At 44.4% G+C, this 7,888-nt stretch overlaps 10 non-coding genes across 10 annotated transcripts; all 10 read right to left on the bottom strand.

Annotated features, from left to right (window-relative positions):
- Positions 1 to 1,363: 1,363 nt before the first annotated feature.
- On the bottom strand, positions 1,364 to 1,452 carry trnar-ucu (transfer RNA arginine (anticodon UCU)). The gene is given in 2 exon segments: positions 1,364 to 1,399; positions 1,416 to 1,452. It is a non-coding gene; the product is annotated as a tRNA-Arg (tRNA).
- Positions 1,453 to 1,530: 78 nt separating this feature from the next.
- trnat-agu (transfer RNA threonine (anticodon AGU)) lies at positions 1,531 to 1,604 on the bottom strand. Its single transcript has one exon. It is a non-coding gene; the product is annotated as a tRNA-Thr (tRNA).
- A 266-nt stretch (positions 1,605 to 1,870) lies between these two features.
- trnat-ugu (transfer RNA threonine (anticodon UGU)) lies at positions 1,871 to 1,943 on the bottom strand. Its single transcript has one exon. It is a non-coding gene; the product is annotated as a tRNA-Thr (tRNA).
- A 1,088-nt stretch (positions 1,944 to 3,031) lies between these two features.
- trnar-ucu (transfer RNA arginine (anticodon UCU)) lies at positions 3,032 to 3,120 on the bottom strand. Its single transcript is given in 2 exon segments — positions 3,032 to 3,067; positions 3,084 to 3,120. It is a non-coding gene; the product is annotated as a tRNA-Arg (tRNA).
- A 78-nt stretch (positions 3,121 to 3,198) lies between these two features.
- Positions 3,199 to 3,272, bottom strand: trnat-agu (transfer RNA threonine (anticodon AGU)). Its single transcript has one exon. It is a non-coding gene; the product is annotated as a tRNA-Thr (tRNA).
- A 1,589-nt stretch (positions 3,273 to 4,861) lies between these two features.
- On the bottom strand, positions 4,862 to 4,935 carry trnat-agu (transfer RNA threonine (anticodon AGU)). Its single transcript has one exon. It is a non-coding gene; the product is annotated as a tRNA-Thr (tRNA).
- Positions 4,936 to 5,207: 272 nt separating this feature from the next.
- Positions 5,208 to 5,281, bottom strand: trnat-ugu (transfer RNA threonine (anticodon UGU)). Its single transcript has one exon. It is a non-coding gene; the product is annotated as a tRNA-Thr (tRNA).
- A 1,047-nt stretch (positions 5,282 to 6,328) lies between these two features.
- On the bottom strand, positions 6,329 to 6,417 carry trnar-ucu (transfer RNA arginine (anticodon UCU)). Its single transcript is given in 2 exon segments — positions 6,329 to 6,364; positions 6,381 to 6,417. It is a non-coding gene; the product is annotated as a tRNA-Arg (tRNA).
- Positions 6,418 to 6,495: 78 nt separating this feature from the next.
- Positions 6,496 to 6,569, bottom strand: trnat-agu (transfer RNA threonine (anticodon AGU)). Its single transcript has one exon. It is a non-coding gene; the product is annotated as a tRNA-Thr (tRNA).
- Positions 6,570 to 6,836: 267 nt separating this feature from the next.
- trnat-ugu (transfer RNA threonine (anticodon UGU)) lies at positions 6,837 to 6,911 on the bottom strand. The gene has a single exon. It is a non-coding gene; the product is annotated as a tRNA-Thr (tRNA).
- Positions 6,912 to 7,888: the final 977 nt, after the last annotated feature.

A 7,888-nucleotide genomic window follows, 5' to 3' on the forward strand; every position in this document is an offset into this window, starting at 1 on the left:
GTCGACTGATTGACTGACCAACTGACTGACCGACCGATTGCCCTCACCCACCCCTTCCTAAAACCCAACCGATAGTGTTTTCATAAGCATCGATTAACCCACCCATCGCCTTCCCTAAATCCAACCGATAGTGTTTTCATAAGCATCGATTAACCCACCCATCGCCTTCCCTAAATCCAACCGTGTTTTCATAAGCATCGATTAACCCGCCCACCGCCTTCCCTAAATCCACCCGATAGTGTTTTCATAAGCACCGATTAACCCACCCACCGCCTTCCCTAAATCCAACCGATAGTTTTTAAAAGCATCGATTAACCCACCCACCACCTTCCCTAAATCCAACCGTGTTTTCATAAGCACCGATTAACCCACCCACCACCTTCCCTAAATCCAACCGATTGTGTTTTCAAATCCATCGATTAACCCACCCACCACCTTCCCTAAATCTAACCGATAGTTTTCATAAGCATCGATTAACCCACCCATCGCCTTCCCTAAATCCAACCGATAGTGTATTCAAAAGCATCGGATAACCCACCCACCGCCTTCCCTAAATCCAACCGATGGTGTTTTCAAATCCATCGATTAACCCACCCACCACCTTCCCTAAATCTAACCGATAGTTTTCATAAGCATCGATTAACCCACCCATCGCCTTCCCTAAATCCAACCGATAGTGTATTCAAAAGCATCGGATAACCCACCCACCGCCTTCCCTAAATCCAACCGATAGTGTTTTCATAAGCATCGATTAACCCACCCATCGCCTCCCTAAATCTAACCGATAGTGTTTTCATAAGCATCGATTAACCCACCCATCGCCTTCCCTAAATCCAACCGATAGTGTTTTCATAAGCATCAATTAACCCACCCATCGCCTCCCTAAATCCAACCGATAGTGTTTTCATAAGCATCGATTAACCCACCCATCGCCTTCCCTAAATCCACCCGATAGTGTTTTCATAAGCACCGATGAACCCACCCACCGCCTTCCCTAAGTCCAACCGATAGTTTTTAAAAGCATCGATTAACCACCCACCACCTTCCCTAAATCCAACCGATAGTGTTTTCATAAGCATCGATTAACCCTGTTTACAAGACAGGCGCTTTGACCAACTAAGCCACAGCACCACCACTGAGAAGTGGACAAGATGTTTTTGCCTGAAGAGACTAAAAAGACAGCAAGTCTTAAAGAGACAACCAAAGAGGTTGTTTAACTGTATTTGTCGCACTACCCATTACACCTCAAAGCTCTACAATTTCATGATTCATTTCGTTAAGCCTGCACTGCGGGATGGACCGATGCCTAAAATGTTGGAAACGCACCACACCCTAAGTCAGTGATGAAAAAGGACAAAGCTGGCGACTCTGGTGGGACTCGAACCCACAACCTTTGAATGACTTAGCTCACAGCCTAGAAGTCCAATGCGCTATCCATTGTGCCACAGAGCCCTGCTACCTGTAGCACTGTTGCACAGGAAGCACCTTTTGGCACCCTCAAGCCCATAAAAGCTTTGCTCGATGCAGACTAGGCACTGCTGGGATTCGAACCCAGGATCTCCTGTTTACTAGACAGGCGCTTTGACCAACTAAGCCACAGCGCCAGATAGGCATGAGAAAGGCTAATTGTTCAATTGAAAAAAAAATAAACACAACGATAGCGCTGCATGTGTGAATGTCTCTACTTGAAATATTAAAGTCCAATTGGTTACGCATTACCACAGCATGCTACATAGAGCCATTGTCCAAAGCCCTCTTAAACGAGCAGCGTTCTTAAGGATTTGAGAGTTGTTAAGAAAAAGTCTGCTAAACAGCTCGCCGGTAAACACTCGTACTTCTCGGGAAGAAGCAATTCTGGCACCTGTACATTAGGCACTGCTGGGATTTGAACCCGGATCTCCTGTTTACAAGACAGGCGCTTTGACCAACTAAGCCACAGCGCCAACACTGAAAAGGGGACAAGACGTTTTTGCACAGAGACTAAAAAGACGACATGTCTTAAAGAGACAACCAAAGAGGTTGCTTAAGTCTATTTCGCACTACCCACTACACCTCAAAGCTCTACAATTTCATGATTCATTCCGTTAAGCTCTGTGAACCAAGCACAGCACCATCTGGACTAAGGCACTGCTGGGATTTGACCCAGGATCTCCTGTTTACAAGACAGGCCCTTTGACCAGCTAGACACAGCGCCGCAAAGCTTGTTTGTGAGAGACATTTGCATGATAAAAAAATCGAAGAAGACATAACTAATACACAACCAACCCAGCATGTCAGGATCAGAAAAGCTGACAGATGGACGTGGTCTTTTAGAGTATGGAGGATTATGTCTCATACCTTACGGGTACCCTGGCCTCTGCTCAAGATCGAAGCAAAAAAAAACATAAATTTATTTTTATTTTATCTATCCTTAATCATGTGTTAAGTGTTTTAGGAACCTCCAGTTGCTTTACATCCAAACCCAGTGTCAGCTCGGAAAATGGAAATCAGGACAAACATATGCTATTGGCCGTGCAAAGAGTTTCAGATCAGAAAGCCACTCTCACATATCTGAGGAAAAGGTGCAGTTTGGATTCGGACCTAGAACCTGCTGTTCCCAAGAGAGGTGCTCTGGCCAACTTAGTCTCAGCACTAAAAGAAAAAAACCTCTGGATACAATACTTCCAACACAGTTTCATCAAAGACAGTGGGGGAAAAGCAATGTTTACTATGCTTTCTACTCAATTACTTTGCACTTGCAGAAAGAGGCTCTTGTACGACAAAAGGCTTGATCTGATCGATAGGTGTAGTCACTTTTGCCCCAAAACCACAGGTTGCCCTCGAGTCATTCCTCAAGCCCACTCAGCCCTGCGGCATTTCTAATCTCCCTTATTTAAAACAGCTCAATTAAGTCATCAGCTTCATTGTAGAGTACCTTAGTATCTGAGCCTGCACTGCGCAATGAAAGAAAGAAGCAAAACGGGATGGACAGATGCCTAAAATGTTGGAAACGCACCACACCTAAGTCAGTGATGAAAAAGGACAAAGCTGGCGACTCTGGTGGGACTCGAACCCGCAACCTTTGAATGACTTAGCTCACAGCCTAGAAGTCCAATGCGCTATCCATTGCGCCACAGAGCCCTGCTACCTGTAGCACTGTTGCACAGGAAGCACCTTTTGGCACCCTCAAGCCCATAAAAGCTTTGCTCGATGCGGCCTAGGCACTGCTGGGATTTGAACCCAGGATCTCCTGTTTACTAGACAGGCGCTTTGACCAACTAAGCCACAGCGCCAGATAAGCTTGAGAAAGGCTAACTGTTCAATTGAAAAAAAAATAAAATAAAAAAACACAACGATAGCGCTGCATGTGTGAATGTCTCTACTTGAAATATTAATGTCCAATTGGTTACGCATTACCACAGCATGCTACATAGAGCCATTGTCCAAAGCCCTCTTAAACGAGCAGCGTCTTAAGGATTTGAGAGTTGTTAAAAAAAGTCTGCTAAACAGCTCGCCGCGTAAACACTCGTACTTCTCGGGAAGAAGCAATTCTGGCACCTGTACATTAGGCACTGCTGGGATTTGAACGCAGGATCTCCTGTTCCAACAGGCGCTTTGACCAACTAAGCCACAGCGCCAACACTGAAAGGGGACAAGACGTTTTTGCACAGAGACTAAAAAGACGACATGTCTTAAAGAGACAACAAAAGAGGTTTCATAAGTCTATTTGTCGCACTACCCACTACACCTCTACAATTTCATGATTCATTCCGTTAAGCTCTGTGAACCAAGCACAAGCACCATCTGGACTAAGGCACTGCTGGATTTGACCCAGGATCTCCTGTTTACAAGACAGGCCTTTTGACCACTAACACAGCGCCGCAAAGCTTGTTTGTGAGAGACATTTGCATGATAAAAAAATCGAAGAAGACATAACTAATACACAACCGAACCCCATGTCAGGATGCAGAAAATGCTGACAGATGGACGTGGTCTTTTAGAGTCTGGAGGATTATGTCTCAAACCTTACGAGTACCCTGCCTCTGTTCAAGGTCGAAGCAAAAAAAACATAAATTTATTTTATTTTATCTATCCTTAATCATGTGTTAAGTGTTTTAGGAACCTCCAGTTGCTTTACACCAAACCCAGTGTCAGCTCGGAAAATGGAAATCAGGACAAACATATGCTATTGGCCGTGCAAAGAGTTTCAGATCAGAAAGCCACTCTCACATAATCTGAGGAAAAGGTGCAGTTTGGATTCGGACCTAGGACCTGCTGTTCCCGAAAGAGGTGCTCTGGCCAACTTAGTCTCAGCACTAAAAGAAAAAACCTCTGGATACAATACTTCCAAACACAGTTTGATCAAAGACAGTGGGGGAAAAGCAATGTTTACTATGCTTTCTTCTCAATTACTTTGCACTTGCAGAAAGAGGCCTCTGTACGACAAAGGCTTGATCTGATCGATAGGTGGTAGTCACTTTTGCCCCAAAACCACAGGTTGCCCTCGAGTCATTCCTCAAGCCCACTCAGCCCTGCGGCATTTTTTAATCTCCCTTATTTAAAACAGCTCAATTAAGTCATCAGCTTCATTGTAGAGTACCTTAGTATCTGAGCCTGCACTGCGCAATGAAAGAAAGAAGCAAAACGGGATGGACAGATGCCTAAAATGTTGGAAACGCACCACACCTAAGTCAGTGATGAAAAAGGACAAAGCTGGCGACTCTGGTGGACTCGAACCCACAACCTTTGAATGACTTAGCTCACAGCCTAGAAGTCCAATGCGCTATCCATTGCGCCACAGAGCCCTGCTACCTGTAGCACTGTTTCACAGGAACACCTTTTGGCACCCTCAAGCCCATAAAAGCTTTGCTCGATGCGGACTAGGCACTGCTGGGATTCGAACCCAGGATCTCCTGTTTACTAGACAGGCGCTTTGACCAACTAAGCCACAGCGCCAGATAAGCTTGAGAAAGGCTAATTGTTCAATTGAAAAAAATAAAATAAAAAACACAACGATAGCGCTGCATGTGTGAATGTCTCTACTTGAAATATTAATGTCCAATTGGTTACGCATTACCACACATGCTACATAGAGCCATTGTCCAAAGCCCTCTTAAACGAGCAGCGTTCTTAAGGATTTGAGAGTTGTTAAGAAAAAGTCTGCTAAACAGCTCGCCGCGTAAACACTTGTACTTCTCGGGAAGAAGCAATTCTGGCACCTGTACATTAGGCACTGCTGGGATTTGAACCCAGGATCTCCTGTTTACAAGACAGGCGCTTTGACCAACTAAGCCACAGCGCCAACACTGAAAAGGGGACAAGACGTTTTTGCACAGAGACTAAAAAGACGACATGTTTTAAAGAGACAACAAAAGAGGTTTCATAAGTCTATTTGTCACACTACCCACTACACCTCAAAGCTCTACAATTTCATGATTCATTCCGTTGAGCTCTGTGAACCAAGCACAAGCACCATCTGGACTAAGGCACTGCTGGGATTTGACCAGGATCTCCTGTTTACAAGACAGGCCCTTTGACCAGCTAAGACACAGCGCCGCAAAGCTTGTTTGTGAGAGACATTGCATGATAAAAAAAATCGAAGAAGACATAACTAATACACAACCGAACCCAGCATGTCAGGATGCAGAAAATGCTGACAAGATGGACGTGGTCTTTTAGAGTATGGAGGATTATGTCTCAAACCTTACGGGTACCCTGGCCTCTGTTCAAGGTCGAAGCAAAAAAAAACATAAATTTATTTTTATTTTATCTATCCTTAATCATGTGTTAAGTGTTTTAGGAACCTCCAGTTGCTTTACATCCAAACCCAGTGTCAGCTCGGAAAATGGAAATCAGGACAAACATATGCTATTGGCCGTGCAAAGATTTTCAGATCAGAAAGCCACTCTCACATAATCTGAGGAAAAGGTGCAGTTTGGATTCGGACCTAGCAGCACTAAAAGAAAAAACCTCTGGATACAATACTTCCAAACAGAGTTTCATCAAAGACAGTGGGGGAAAAGCAATGTTTACTATGCTTTCTTCTCAATTACTTTGCACTTGCAGAAAGGTCTCTGTACGACAAAGGCTTGATCTGATCGATAGGTGGTAGTCACTTTTGCCCCAAAACCACAGGTTGCCCTCGAGTCATTCCTCAAGCCCACTCAGCCCTGCGGCATTTCTAATCTCCCTTATTAAAACAGCTCAATTAAGTCACAGCTTCATTGTAGAGTACCTAGTACTGAGCCTGCACTGCGCAATGAAAGAAGAAGTAAAACGGGATGGACAGATGCCTAAAATGTTGGAAACGCACCACACCTAAGTCAGTAATGAAAAAGGACAAAGCTGGTGACTCTGGTGGGACTCAAACCCACAACCTTTGAATGACTTAGCTCACAGCCTAGAAGTCCAATGCGCTATCCATTGCGCCACAGAGCCCTGCTACCTGTAGCACTGTTGCACAGGAAGCACCTTTTGGCACCCTCAAGCCCATAAAAGCTTTGCTCGATGCGGACTAGGCACTGCTGGGATTCGAACCCAGGATCTCCTGTTTACTAGACAGGCGCTTTGACCAACTAAGCCACAGCGCCAGATAAGGTTGAGAAAGGCTAATTGTTCAATTGAAAAAAATAAAATAAAAAACACAACGATAGCGCTGCATGTGTGAATGTCTCTACTTGAAATATTAATGTCCAATTGGTTACGCATTACCACAGCATGCTACATAGAGCCATTGTCCAAAGCCCTCTTAAACGAGCAGCGTTCTTAAGGATTTGAGAGTTGTTAAGAAAAGTCTGCTAAACAGCTCGCCGCGTAAACACTTGACTCTCGCAGAAGCAATTCTGGCACCTGTACTTAGGCACTGCTGGGATTTGAACCCAGGATCTCCTTTTTACAAGACAGGCGGCTTTGACCAACTAAGCCACAGCGCCAACACTGAAAAGGGGACAAGACGTTTTTTGCACAGAGACTAAAAAGACGACATGTCTTAAAGAGACAACAAAAGAGGTTCATAAGTCTATTTGTCGCACTACCCCTACCCTCACAATTTCATGATTCATTCCGTTAAGCTCTGTGAACCAGCACAAGCACCATCTGGACTAAGCCTGCTGGGATTTGACCCAGGATCTCCTGTTTACAAGACAGGCCCTTTGACCAGCTAAGACACAGCGCCGCAAAGCTTGTTTGTGAGAGACATTTGCATGATAAAAAAAATCGAAGAAGACATAACTAATACAAACCGAACCCAGCATGTCAGGATGCAGAAAATGCTGACAAGATGGACGTGGTCTTTTAGAGTCTGGAGGATTATGTCTCAACCTTACGGGTACCCTGCCTCTGTTCAAGGTCGAAGCAAAAAAAAACATAAATTTATTTTTATTTTATCTATCCTTAATCATTGTTAAGTGTTTTAGGACCTCCAGTTGCTTTACATCCAAACCCAGTGTCAGCTCGGAAAATGGAAATCAGGACAAACATGCTATTGGCCGTGCAAAGAGTTTCAGATCAGAAAGCCACTCCACATAATCTGAGGAAAAGGTGCAGTTGGATTCGGACCTAGGACCTGCTGTTCCCGAAAGAGGTGCTCTGGCCAACTTAGTCTCAGCACTAAAAGAAAAAACCTCTGGATACAATACTTCCAACACAGTTTGATCAAAGACAGTGGGGGAAAAGCAATGTTTTACTATGCTTTCTTCTCAATTACTTTGCACTTGCAGAAAGAGGCTCTTGTACGACAAAAGGCTTGATCTGATCGTATAGGTGGTAGTCACTTTTGCCCCAAAACCACAGGTTGCCCTCGAGTCATTCCTCAAGCCCACTCAGCCCTGCGCCATTTTCTAATCTCCCTTATTTAAAACAGCTCAATTAAGTCATCAGCTTCATTGTAGATACCTTAGTATCTGAGCCT

Source organism: Danio aesculapii, chromosome 2 (assembly GCF_903798145.1).
Source record: "Danio aesculapii chromosome 2, fDanAes4.1, whole genome shotgun sequence".
In the NCBI taxonomy this organism is placed as follows: Eukaryota; Metazoa; Chordata; class Actinopteri; order Cypriniformes; family Danionidae; genus Danio; species Danio aesculapii.